Source organism: Pleurodeles waltl, chromosome 4_2 (assembly GCF_031143425.1).
Source record: "Pleurodeles waltl isolate 20211129_DDA chromosome 4_2, aPleWal1.hap1.20221129, whole genome shotgun sequence".
NCBI lineage: Eukaryota > Metazoa > Chordata > Amphibia > Caudata > Salamandridae > Pleurodeles > Pleurodeles waltl.
In genome coordinates, this window is record NC_090443.1 from 537,166,843 (window position 1) to 537,180,613 (window position 13,771).

At 43.7% G+C, this 13,771-nt stretch overlaps 1 protein-coding gene across 2 annotated transcripts in view; it reads right to left on the minus strand.

Moving 5' to 3' along the window:
• The window catches only part of LOC138293070 (zinc finger protein 721-like), a 68,385-nt gene extending 54,866 nt beyond the window's left edge, over positions 1 to 13,519 (minus strand). Inside the window, exon 1 of one of the 2 annotated variants that reach the window (XM_069232066.1) lies at positions 13,397 to 13,519. The gene's annotated coding sequence lies outside the window, so the exon portion shown is untranslated. The remainder of the gene's footprint in view (positions 1 to 13,396) is intronic. The other variant, XM_069232067.1, reaches the window with a different exon arrangement.
• Between the last annotated feature and the right edge of the window lie 252 nt (positions 13,520 to 13,771).

Sequence of the window (13,771 nt, forward strand, 5' to 3'; positions counted from 1 at the left end):
TGAAACATTATCCGCAGGGTAGCGCAGCTACCCTGGCGGATGGTGTTTCAACCCACCGCCAGGCTGCCTGACGGCGGGAGCCTGACGATGGATGACGGCTGCCACTGGCGGCCGTCAACATGTCCGTTATAAGGCGGTTTGGCCCGCCATTCTGGCTGGTGGCTTCAGCCGCCACTGGCGGCATGGCGGGCCAAACCACCATGATCGTAATGAGGGCCTAAATCTTATTGCCCGTCGTAAAAATCAGTATGGCTCGGACGTCGGGCGATATGATTTCCCCATCATTGGAGGTGTTTCCATGGGTGGTGCGTGGGTGTTCCCATGCAACATCCATGGATTTTGACGCATTCCCAGATTTACAATAACTTGTAAACCTGGGAATGTGCCAAAAAGATACGCTCCCCAGGAGAGGCGTAATGAGAAGAAATATGTTTATTTCTTCTCATTTAGTCCTCTTTCTATGCATGCTGCATTCTGCATAGGTGGCCCTTCCTGCACAAAAGCAATCCTGCATGCAACACAGGCACTCTTGGACCATGGTGCAAGGGTGCCTGTACTGGCGCTAGGATGCCAAAAGGGCACAAGCGCAGGAGGAAAGGTCAGGAATGTGCCATATTGGATAAATACAGTGCATTGCTGCTCTTTGCCTGTGATGCAGGAATACAAAAATGTGCCACAGAGTTCTCAAGGTCAAAATTGCCAAAATCTACAATTTCTTAGTCAGCTCCCCAGAAGTGATCCAATAATCCCCATTTAATGAGAAAATCACTGCAAAGACAATTTTAAGAACTTCACCACTTACTCCACATCCAACAATTCGGATTCAGCGCCTCCAAGAGTGTAGGAACTGCATGGAAAACATACAGGAAGAGCAACTCCTTTCCTTGGATGATAAACTGCCTTCATGCTGACTGACTGCTGAATGCAGCACTGTAGACCAAACATTCTTAGCTGAGAGAATCAAACAATGGGCAGCAATATTTGGTTTTACACTTTAATGGGTTCATGCATTTTTCTCTAATCACAACACAAACTTAGGGATTGGGTCATATGTATCCTCCATGAGTCTAGTCTCTTTCAGCATGTATCAAAATTCAGTACCTTCTCTACAACATGAACATTCACCCACGACTCATCACCTCGAGCTGTACCAGGTTAATCACCAACTGTATACTGAAGTCACATAAATCCACTGTCTACTGGGTAATGGGCCAGAGAAGTCAACCAACATTGCTTCCTGAGTGGATGAAATTTTTTATTGGATGAAAGAGAGCTACCCTCGCATGAATAATGGCAAGTGTGCAATCCTAGTGACTGGAGTCACTGTGCCCGAAACTCTAGCATTTGTTTAAAGTTCAAGCTCTGGAACACATGCCCTACCTTGCAATACTTAACGAACCTGGTAATCCTCTCTGACGCCAACTTCACTTTTGCTCCCCAAATCAACATGCTGGCAAGGAATGTAAACTTGCACTTGTCACGTCTTTGAAATACCCTACTCTCCTCTGCTTTCACAAGTGAGTTGGGCTGAAGTGAGCCCTCACCATAGCACATCTTGACTAGTGCAATATTATCTACTTTGGCCACCCCTAAAAAAATGCCAGACAACAAAGACTTCATAGCCAAGCAGCCTGGCCCTGCTTAAATATATGCATGACATCACAATAAACCCACCCTCAAAAATCTTCACTGGTTACCTGTTGATGGCAAGATCAAGTCCTCAACACACCACCCATAAATCATACTGGAGCAAAGGACCTATAAAACCACAGAAGCTTTTAAAGAATGATTTACCAAAAAAGGCCTTTCACTCAGTGTTCATCAACCCCATCAACTAAGGTTCATTCAAGAGTATCAAGCACAAAGCATCAATGAGTGTACAAGAGCCTAGTCTCTAGAATTCCCTCTTCCGAACCTGAGATCTGAACCCAACAACATGTGGTTCAGAGAAGTTTTGAAAAATTAACTTTTCAAATTTGCATTCACCTGATGTCAATACAGAACCTGGGAAGCGGTTGGACATTATGTACTGTCACCAGAAACGAGATAGCAACTAAGTAACTTCACACTTGACTTCCTGACATTTTTCGGGACTCTAACGTCCTGTGAACCTGTTCCTCCAACTTCCAAGCATTCTGATGTAATCTAAAGGAGACACATAGCACTTGGCAAAACATCTCAAAATATAGTAAATACATTTTCTGTGTTTGCTGTCAATGTAATTGCATCCTTTTGCGATCTGAGTGAGGATATCTGTTAGCTGTTAGTATAATGAAAGCAACAGTCACAATTTGTTTTCTGTAAGTACATTAGTTGGCTTTCAATGAACTGTAGCTTTTTGACCTATAGCCTCTATAAGCATATCTGTTAGCTACAAGAGGAACTGCAGCCTTAGCTGTCGATGCAACGCCTAGGAAAAGGATCGTTTGCTGTCAACGAAACGGCATCTCTTCATCTGTATATAATATAAGATGCCACCTCCGGGTTATCATTGATAACGTAATTGGTGGTGCAAAATGTTATTTCACCAAGGAAGGCACACACTTTGCTATTTGTGATGTAATCAATGATGACACTACACTGGTGAAGTGTTTTAGTTTTTCAGCTATCCATAATTGGCAAAAGCTAGTAGTTTTATGTTATTAGCACATGCCTGCAACATGCAATGGGGCTTGGGAATACATAGCATGTACTGCCAGTAAGGTCTATTTGCAGTGCTGAAGGGTATAGAGTACACACGTAATAAAAGGTTTAGACACCTTCTATCTGTGCCTGACATATACAAAGGTACTAACCATGTTATAAGCATCAACATGACTTTCAGGCATGCCCAGTGCTCGCTACAAACATGGCTATATGCCACCCTGATTATGCAGGCTTTCAACCATTTGCTATATATACTACACATAGGGTTACATAGCACATTGCTCTTGGCCAGCCTCATTAATGATGTAATAGGCAACGCCTTGTGTCATGTTATGTCATGTATTATGTTATCTGCGATGACACCGGTGAGGTGGTACCAAATATATGGGACACTTTATGTTTGCACAGATAATTACAGCTAGTGAATTGCAGTGTTGTATTCTTAAGACTGCATACATTAGGTCAATTCCAGCTTTTTTTCAGGGAATTTGTATTGGTTTCAATAACGTGGGTCATTTTCTGCTCTAGGTAAAGAAACATAAAGTCGATTTAACAGGAGATCCCCCAGTGAATTTCTCAGCTCATGTAAATATATAAATGGGCCACTCCCCTCAGTATTCACAGGGAGTGCCTTGTGCAAAGAACCATGTTTCCAGTATGTCCTGACCACCGTGCCTATGGTGGCAGGGACAGAACACTGGACATGACTTGCTACCATGATCAGTGCCCTGTAGCCATGCATGTAGAATCCTTACATACATGGCAAAGGTTTCACATCTCTAAAGCTTTGAATCTGATGAAGAGCACTTAGGGCCAGATGTAGCAAGGCATTAGCGCCTCGCAAATGGCGAAAAACGCCGTTTGCGAGGCGCTAATGCCCGCACGCGACGCAGAAACAAATTTTTCGAGTCGGAACCGACTCGCAAAATGCGTTTCCGACTCACAAATAGGAAGGGGTGTTCCCTTCCTATTTGCGACTCGCACCGCGATGTAAGTTGATTTGCGACCGTGAAAGCGGTCGTAAATCAACTCGCAGTTACCATCCACTTGAAGTGGATGGTAACTCATTTGTAAACGGGGAGGGGTCCCCATGGGACCCCTTCCCCTTTGTGAATGATCACAAAAGTATTTTTTCAGAGCAGGCAGTGGTCCAATGGACCACAGCCTACTCTGAAAAAAAACCGAAACAAAAGGTTTCGGTATTTTTTCTATGTGCAGCTTGTTTTCCTTTAAGGAAAACGGGCTGCAGATAGAAAAAAAAACTGCTTTATTTAAAAGCAGTCACGGACATGGTGGTCTGCTGTCTCCAGCAGGCCACCATCCCCGTGAGTGCCCAGACTCGCTATGTGGTCGCAAATTGCAACCCACCTCATTAATAATAATGAGGTGGGTCTTTGCGACCCCATAGCGAGTCGCAGAAGGTGTCTGAGACACCTTTCTGCATAGCAAATTGCGAGTTGCAATTTGCGAATCGGAAGGACTCGCAAATTGCAACTCGCAATTTGCTTTCTTCCTACTTCTGGCCCTTAGGCCCTAAGTACGAGTGTGGAGGGCAGAAAAGGCCGCCTCCCAATTTCCCGCGGTCAGGAGACCGCCAGTCCGGTCTCCTTCCTGCCAGCCCTATTATGAGTTTCCCACAGTTTCTGCCCACTGGCTTAGCAGGAAACGCACAACATGGATGCCGGCTCATAATAGAGCTGGTGGCAATCCTGTTGTAGGTCAGGTGCACCCTCACCCGTCACGCAAATCACTATCTGCAAAGCAGACAGTGATTTGCAAGACGGGGCTGGCCAGGGGGGCCTCCGCACTGCCAAGCCAAGTGCATTGGCAGTGCGGGGGCTCCTGGCACCCTGTCTCTGCCACCCTTTACATGGTTGGGAAACCATAATGTAAATGCTGGCAGAGAGAGGGGTCGTAATCCCCAGGGCGCTGGTAGATTGCGTCCGCCGGCACCACCAGGCCATCAGGCGGCTGAAAAGTGGCAGTGCCGGCAGTCCAACTGTAGCGGTAATGCCACAGTCGTAATGTCGCGGTCGGACTGCTGCTTTGGGGACTGTGATCCTGGTGGTATAGAAAACCGCCAGGGTCATAATGAGGGCTTTAGTCATTATATAGCTTAAGTAACAACTATAATTTGTTTCTATGTTTTTGAATGAATTGTGTAACTGAATGAAAAATTGCCATTTTCAGTCACTTTCCTATGACCCTGATAGAGAAGTGAAGACATAGACTGTATTATGAACCAAGTTGTGATTAAACGGCACAGCCTTAGTAAAATGATGCATGTAAACACGGGGACTACAGTCCTGTAGCATGGTTTCTCATTATGCTAAACACAGATGTTTGAAATACATGGCTTTTATCCTCCTATCTAGAATGACAGACGTACTCACAGGAGTGTCACTGACCGTGCAGAAGACATGCTACATAAATATACAGGCTTCCGTATAAGCAAAAATATATAACAAGCATTTGCAATGCAATGGGTTCCGAGTAAGAGTTAGAGCTATTAGTGTTTTATACTCCTATCCGGACTTTTCTTGCCACATAAACTTAAAAGTAAAACAGTTTCACATAAGTGAGCAGACGACCGCCATGAGCACGAAGCAGACACACAAAAAGAAACTGAAATTCGCTTGCAGTGAAACGTATCAGCAAAAGTGCAATTATCCATGTAACCGGCAAAAGTACAATTATCCATGTAACAGGGTCGATGTCATGCAAAACATTCGATTACTGCCCAGCAAGATCGCACTGCCTACGAAATAAAGAGAAAAAGTAGTCAGAAACCATACGGAAAACATCTAGCCTCGTATGTTTTCAGTAGTTGGCCGGTGCGCTCGAGGAGGACTGAACACCGGAAAAGGCATGACGTGTGCACGCCTTTCACTTATGAAATCAAGCAAATTTTAAAAGGCAAGCCCACGAACCAACTAAACTGATTGGCGTGACACTTACATAACTAAAAGCCCACAGAGAGATTACACCAGGGACGGAGCGCTTTGCGCACTCGACCCTAAAAATAGTAAGAGCTGCAAACAGCCCCCCAGTTAGGTCACTTATAAAGGTTCAATGGAGAATTAAGTTTCACACCGGCTAGAAAAGACATATACAACATACCATGAATCCTACATCCAGATGGCAACTATCTTTATGTATTATTTACTGAATGTCCCTATGGTTGATGCTTGGGTAGACAAAACTTGTGTATGAAAATCCATATGTACCTGGCCTTTTCCAAACCCACCTCATCATTTCTGCTTGTTGTGTGGTAACAGCACTGCTTGTGGGACCCTCACGCTGGACTGTCTCACACACACTCTGCATACAATATGAACAATAGGTTTTAGTATTTTGGAAATCAATATCCTTACTATGTTGTGTGTGCTACATTGATTGGCAATAATACTGGATCCACTACATCAAACTAACCACTACATCACACAGTAAGTCTAAGCAGGGTGTTGGGGAAGAAAGAATTAAAATAATACACTTACCTTGAAGATGCATTGGGTGATATCACTCACAGAATATGGGAAACAAAAATAGTGTGTGGACAGAATATTGTGACAAGAATATGGAGAACCACATTTTTGAGCCAGTAAGTGGAAATAGTTAAGTATAGATTTATTATTCTTAACTCCACATCTACGTACTGTGACAATATATATGCATGGATGGTAATTCACCAAAATGCCAGGGGTAGTGGAACTGACATCACATGCTATTTCATCTTTACTTTTACTCACACAAACATATGCTTACACAAACACATATTCACACTTATACACACTCTCTTTTATATAAGCACATTTTCACCTGCAAGCAGGCACATAAAATACACTTAAAAGTGTGTTTTACATACCCACCTACCAAGGAGGGTCATATTCCAGTTAACTGTACTCAATTTTGTTTATTACCCTAATAGTGAATAATACATTATTTACTATTAGGGTAATACAAAAACTGATTGAAAACAAGGAAGTGGAGCTCCAATAAAAGTTCATAAGGACGAGCTGCTCCTGTGTTCCTGGCACTGATTTTGCCACCTCTGAAGCCAGGGGTTGAAGAGGCTTTGCCAGAGGTCGCAATGGACAAGTTGGGGGTCGCAGCTGAGACCCCTAAATGACATCCATGTATATATATTGTCAAGGTGCATAGATGTGGAGTTATATATAGTAAAACGTTCATTTCTTCTAGAAAACTTACTTTCACAATATTTTGTCCTTGATATTCTTAACACAATATTTTTTCTCTGATATTTTTTCTAAACATCAAACCTCCTGGGTTTGATAGCTAATAAACATTGGAAGCTGACAAACGAGGAAGGGGTAGGTACATAAGGCACTATTTTAGGGCAAATATGGCCCGCATACCTGGCACAGACACGTAGTCACCTCAAAGGCTGGGGAAAACCAACCAATAATTAAGACTGACCACCAGTGCCACATTTTCTATAACAAGTGCGGTTAATGTAACAGAGGCTGGAATCCTGGGCTGCAACATGTCTCTCATAAAATGCACATGAAGATACAATAATTTAGGGCTTTATCTGGCATCCCTGGAATACTGCACAGAGATAGAGGGACTGCAGAGCTACAGATGTTTTTCTACTTAAGTCCCTCCAGACATAAAACATACGCATACAGGGAGTTCAGATATATAACCTGCCTCCCTGAGTCACTACACAGAGATGTAGGGAGCACAGAGCTGGCTGGACACCCTCTTAGTCAAGCTATGGGTAGATATGTGGCTATGACCGGCCTTACAGACATGGAAGATAGTGATGCCAATCTCTTGCCACTACTCTTTTCAGAAAAACATATTATGGCACACCATCTTGGGTAATACGTGTATGGAAGTATGTACTTGGTAGAAAAAAGGCAGTGACGCACTGGCCAGGGCCAAAGGCAAAAAAAGGGTAACTGAGTTATTAGAGAGGTACCTGAGTTCTGAGTAACTGAGTTATTAGAGAGGTACCTGAGTTCTGAGAGCAGAAGTGTAATGTTACTAAACTGGGATGTAGTGTTTTTAGAGATGTGTCCTCAACCCTTTCCCAAACTGGAGCAGAGCTGAACATATCCTGTTGGATTCAAGGATGTTGCTTCAAATCTTGGGTATATAGATGGAAAAGGCCAGTTACCTTGGATTTTCTTTTTTACACATATTTGCCTCAAGTTTGATGCAGTTCAAGCTGCAGGTGAGCCAACAGCCACTAGAGAGGGAGTGTTTGCTATCCAAAGAGGCAAAAGGTGCCAATTTGACTACTCTTTAAAGGATGCAGCTGGTTTTGAAAATGGTGTGAGCTGGCAAGGGAAGCCATTGATGACCAACCAGATAAGGAGCGACGTGATAATATTTCTTCAGGCCCTGGATGAGATGTGCTTTTGTACTGAGGATGCAAAGGCAAGTCTAGAAGGCCACACAGCAAGGTGTAGTTACCTTCCAGGTGCAACAGTACGAGGGCTTGAACAGAAATTCTGAAGTCACTCTCGGGAGGAACGTTTTCATTTTTTTAGAAGAAAAAGCTGGCACCTTTGTTTTCCTAGTAATGTGTTCCTTAAGGGTAAGGTTGGTGTCCAAGTTAATCCAAGATGCTTGACAATAGATGAAAACTGTGGTGCGAAACCATCAAGGTTCATGTCAATGGGCAAGGTTTGCACTAGTTATTGCTTGTTGTTGCTGGCAAATAACAGGAATTCTGACTTGGTTGAAATGAGTTTCCTGTAAGCGCAGAACATCCAAGTCTGGATGCGGTGCAGGCAGTGTTTGAGGTGTTGGATGTCTGAAGCAGATGAGACTTTCAAGAAGCGTTTTATGTAGTCGATATTGTTGAGTAGAGTCCCTCTGGGCTTCATGTACAGGATGATGATGAGGAGCACAAGGGGCAACCCTAGGGGATTCCGCAGGTGATAGAGACCTTCTGGGTTATGGAGGTGCCCATGTGAACTAACAGATGTTAGGGGGGTAGGCTGAAGGAGACTCAGTGAAGGATGTGAAGAAATTATGTACCAGGGCACACTGAAAAGTCCAAAAAGTCCAATCTTTACTCTGCTTGTAAATTAGCGCATAATACGGGTATGGTGCATCATGAGGATTTTATTTATCCGCTGGCATAAGATTCAAATCAAAGCAACGGTTAGTCCAAAGGAAAAACAGCTGACACGTGTTTCGTCAAAAAAGACTTCCTCAAGGCATAAGTAAAAAGGCTGAACCAAATTGCACAGATTCTGGCAAATATCCTATGTCCTGGACATACCGAGAGTCCAATGTCAGACGTGTATATGTGCAGCGTATGATATGCTCAAAAAAAGTACAGAGCTACGACCTTGATAAGTTGTAATAGTCTGGTCCCTTCCAAAGTTTGAGAATGCGGGCAATACATAGGATGTTACCAGGGAATTCCATTTGAGATTTCAGGATATGAATGAGGGCGGAATAGCTGACAGTAGAAAAGGTGGCTCAGAGTCTTCTTCATGTGTGGCAAGGAGGACATTGGTTATGATACCTAAGGCAGCTGTCTTTGTGCTGAAGTAGCATGATCTGAAGACAGATTGTAAGTTATGCATGAGTTGGTTGATGTGATCTTGGAGTTCATTGCTGAATGTTTTTCAATGATCTTGGTGATGAAGCCTTTGTGAGTGACGGGCCTGTAGCTGGTAAGGTCATAAGGGTCTAGTGAGGCCTTCATGACAAGTGGAAGCATATGACCTGTCTTTAGAGGTTCTATGAGATGCCTTGATTGGGTGAAGCATTGATGTTGCAACACCCTCTCTCTCTCCTCCTATCAGGAATTCCCCTTCTAACTAGTCTTTAAATTCCAGAGAAACAACTTCATATTACTTTGTATTCTCATGTCTTTATTATTTACTGCTCTCTTACCAAATATCTCTAACTTCAGATGCATTCATAATTTCAGGAAATCCACCTTTTTTGAGTGGTCAGCACATATTGTTCACCTTTTGCTAGACCTCATATTTGCTGTCTTTAGAACTCTGTGCACTTCAACTCTGCTAACCGGTGGTACAGTGCCTGTGCTCCCCCTTTAAACATGGTTGAATTCCCAATTGGTATATTTAACGTACCTATAAGTCCCTATTATATAGTACAAACAGTATCCAAGAGGTGGAAGTTAAATGCAATTAGCAGGCTGCAGCACCTGTTTTGCCATTCACTACAGTGGTAGTTTAAACATAGCTTCAGGCCTACCATATGTAGCCTGAATGTAATGGTGTAAAAATTGTCATTCGATCTGTCAAAATAAATCAACAATTTTTACAGGTCAAACCTCCCTTTAAAATATTAATGTCACCAGTCCAGAAGGTGGGGTGCAAGGGATTTAAAATAGTACATGAGATTTTTAATGTTAACATTTCCTTACAGTGACTAGCACTCAAAAACTATTTTTCACTGTGGCGGGTTTACCCGTCCTGTGTAGAAAATGAGAGTATGGATTAAAAATCGTAATACTGTATCTCATTAATTATACAAGCTAGAAAAATAATTAAACAACTATTTTTAATAGTTATTAAACATCCAATTCAATGGTGAAGTTGGATTTCTAATAACTACTAAGGAGTAGTAACTTTTTTAAAGTTACCTTATCTCTGCCTGAATTTCCTGAGGCTAATTTGCATTTGCTCTCAAACGTATTCCAGGTAGGGATTAGCATTTGAGTAGGTCTGAAAATGGGGTGAAATGCTTCCCAGGAGCAAACAATAAACTGACCTGTATGGGCAGAAATGACTCCTCTGAACCTCACCCAATACGCAGCTTGGGGCCTTGAGCACCATTTTATAGATTCCAGTGTCGCATACAGCTTGAAGGTCAAATCCTGCTTGCTGGGTGTGCTGGGGTTACATATAACACTTTGGGGTGCAACTGAAAGGCAGAGAACAGGATGTGAAGACAATTCTTGTGTATTTCCTGGTTGGTTGCTGAGAAACCCTGCTTTTGTTCTATAAAATGTTTCTCTCTGGGTTAACTGTGGGGACAGTGGCTGCCCCAAACTAGATTTGAGTGTTAGATGTGGGCGGAAGCTAGGATTACCATAGTACACTCCGCACACACACCTAGCCATTACAGCCCAAGTTCAATGTGGCCTGAGACTTTTGCAGTCTTAGAAATGCCCTTAGTAGATGCAGTCGGACTAAGGAACGTTTATCCCATCGGTTAGGGTGTGCCCAAGTTACTCCCACCCACTAGCTCATGCGCTGCATAAATGTAGCTCATTCAGGCATCCACTTTAAAAAACCTCATGGACCTGCGAAAGGACAGTAGTGGACTGGACCTTCTGTGTGTGACCTGAAAGGAGCCATGAAGGTCTGGACTTGCTCCTTCTTGTACACAAGCGAAAGAAGTGGACTCAAAGGGTCATAAGGCTGACCTCCTGTTGAAGCTACAGGGATACACTGTGGTAAAAGAGGCTATTCCTGCAACTATTCAGTTGACCATTGGCAACGGGACCTGAACTGGGCCCTGCTGTTGGCCTGTGTCTGACACCCTGTGGGTCTCTTAATTGCCTCTCCTGAGGTCCTGGGGGATCTGAAGTGTACTCCTGTTATAGATTAGGTGCAATATTTGACCAGGAAGAATCTGGTTACTGTATCCAACACGTCCTGCAGTGCAGCTAGTATCAAATTGTGCCTAGGTTCCGGTCTACAACGACGATTGACTATCATTGGCACTTTATGCTATTTAGCGCTATTCCTACTAAAACTTTTTAAAAAATCATATGTCCTGCTCTATTGCTATTTTTGTCATTTTAGGGCCATTTTGTTTATTACATTTTACTCTATTTTTCTAACGTGGTTAGTTTTGTTATTATTTTACATTTTGATTTTATTACTGTTTTGGCTCTCATAAATACTTTACTACTTTAGGCCTGTATGCTCTGTGCCGTAGTTACCAAAGGGCTGAGCTCAAGTTTATTTAGTAACCTTAAGGGTTCACCCTGACAAGGGTTGTGATTAAAACCTGAGTCAGAACAATTATTTTTTGCCCCTGTTCTTTCTCATTTACTTATCACCTGATAGAATAACCTTGTCCTCCTGTTCTGCAATTAATGCTAAGCCTCCTCCCTGTGATTACCTCCAATCCTTCAACCACTCTGTCTTAAATTTGCAATAGCAAATGTTTGATTATTTGCTGTACCAATATACAATGCACCATGCAAACTAAATATTGAAAGGTTGAAGAACCCTTGGTGCCAATAAGCTTACTGTAACTCTTCTGAAATTGTGACAGTTAATTGTGCCTGCATGGTACCTGCATGGTACCATTGTTAATTTATAAATACTTTGTCAACATGCAATGAAAAACCCTCTGAAAACCGTATGGGATAGGTTTGTGCCGTACAGGTCAAAGCTAAATAATATAAATACAAATAAACAAATACACGGGTGAAATATGCTTCCCACACATGCTGAACGCAAGTACCCACTGTAATTAAAATTGGCCTCCGTAGCACACTACATATAGTCTATTGCCTATAACGTGGTCCAGAACTGCTACATGGCGATAACCTGAACATTGGTGTACACAGGTTATATACGGATACAGAAAGCACAGGGCTGTACGCAGTACCCCAGGGGTGGTACATACCGATATAAGGAGTACAGCACATTTACTGATCTCCAATGCATGCCATGTATGTAAGGATTCTACATGCATGGATACAGGGCACTGATCATGGTAGCAAGTCATGTCCAGTGTTCTGTCCCTGCCACCATAGGCACGGTGGTCAGGACATACTGGAAACATGGTCTCTCATACATGCCAAATACAAATAGGAGTATACACGGCTGAAATCTTCCTCCCAGACTTGCTACAGAGATTCCAGGAATCCCAGAAATGCTGCTCCTGCGACATAAAGTACAGAGTTGCAGCGCCTAGGTGGCATATCTCATACATACGATGTGATTCCTTGGCAGCAGTTGTATTACTGACATTATACACACAGACGCACCACGGATGCACAAGGAGAGTTGCACACATGCAAGACCCAGGGCGTTCCAGGTATATGCTACATCTAGGTGCAAGGACCATCAGACATGACAGAGAGATGGTGTCGTATATTTGATTTACAGAGGGCATCAGACAAAAGTTACAGATACAGGGGACCATAGCATGTCATATATAGAATATACAACTGGTCCAACGCATGACCAATGCAGATACAACCCCAGCCATGCTGATACCAGGAGTCTCAGGCAGGAGACACACAGGGGATCTGAGACATGACGGATACTGATGTTCCAATTCATTAGCGTCATAGGTGCAGTCGGCACCACGGATGACAACATAGACACTGGAACACCAGGCATGCTAATCCAGACAGGGCGAGACCCACAAAGGACAGAGACTAAAACCAGGAGTGAGATACACACTCTGACTATATGGGGTTCTCGTAGACATGCAAAAGATGATGAATACAGGACGTGCCGACAAGCCACGCCTACATACCACACAACTGCAGACAGGTATCTGGTTCACAAACATACTACGAGAAATAGGGGGTAACAGACATGCTAGAGTATGCTGACACAGTGAGTCCAATGCTTTAATCGGCCATCCGCGGAAGCTGTCACCGGTACAAGTGATGCGGCTCCAGTACATCTGCCTGCAGGTAATACACAGCCTCTCTATGGTATGGGCCCCGAGGATGCAAAGGGTACTGTACATCCAGTCTTGGTCGCTGCACAGCGTCAGGGTCAGTGTCCCCTTCCACTCCCCACACTGTTGCACAAACCTCTTTACTGCAGCCCCTATGCATGGAGCCCCAGGTCCCCGCGCCTCGGTGTGTCCCTGATGGTGACAGCCAGGAAGCCCTCCTCTTGCACATACACACATTTCTACTGTACATCCAGGAAGGGGCTTGGCTTCGACAGGACCCCAGTCGCTCAGTGCTTCCGATTGCACGGCTGCCTCGGTGATTGCCTGCCTGCAGAACGAGCGCGCGACGGAGGTTAACGGGTGGGGGCTTTTCGTGACCACGGCTGAGGGCTCTGTTGTGTAGACGGGAGGATCTCTGTCATGCTCAAGCGACGTGTGGGTCGGAATCCTCCTCGTCTATAGACCCCATTCAGGCGGGAAATTCCCGAGTTTTGAAGCTTGCTGTCCCTTC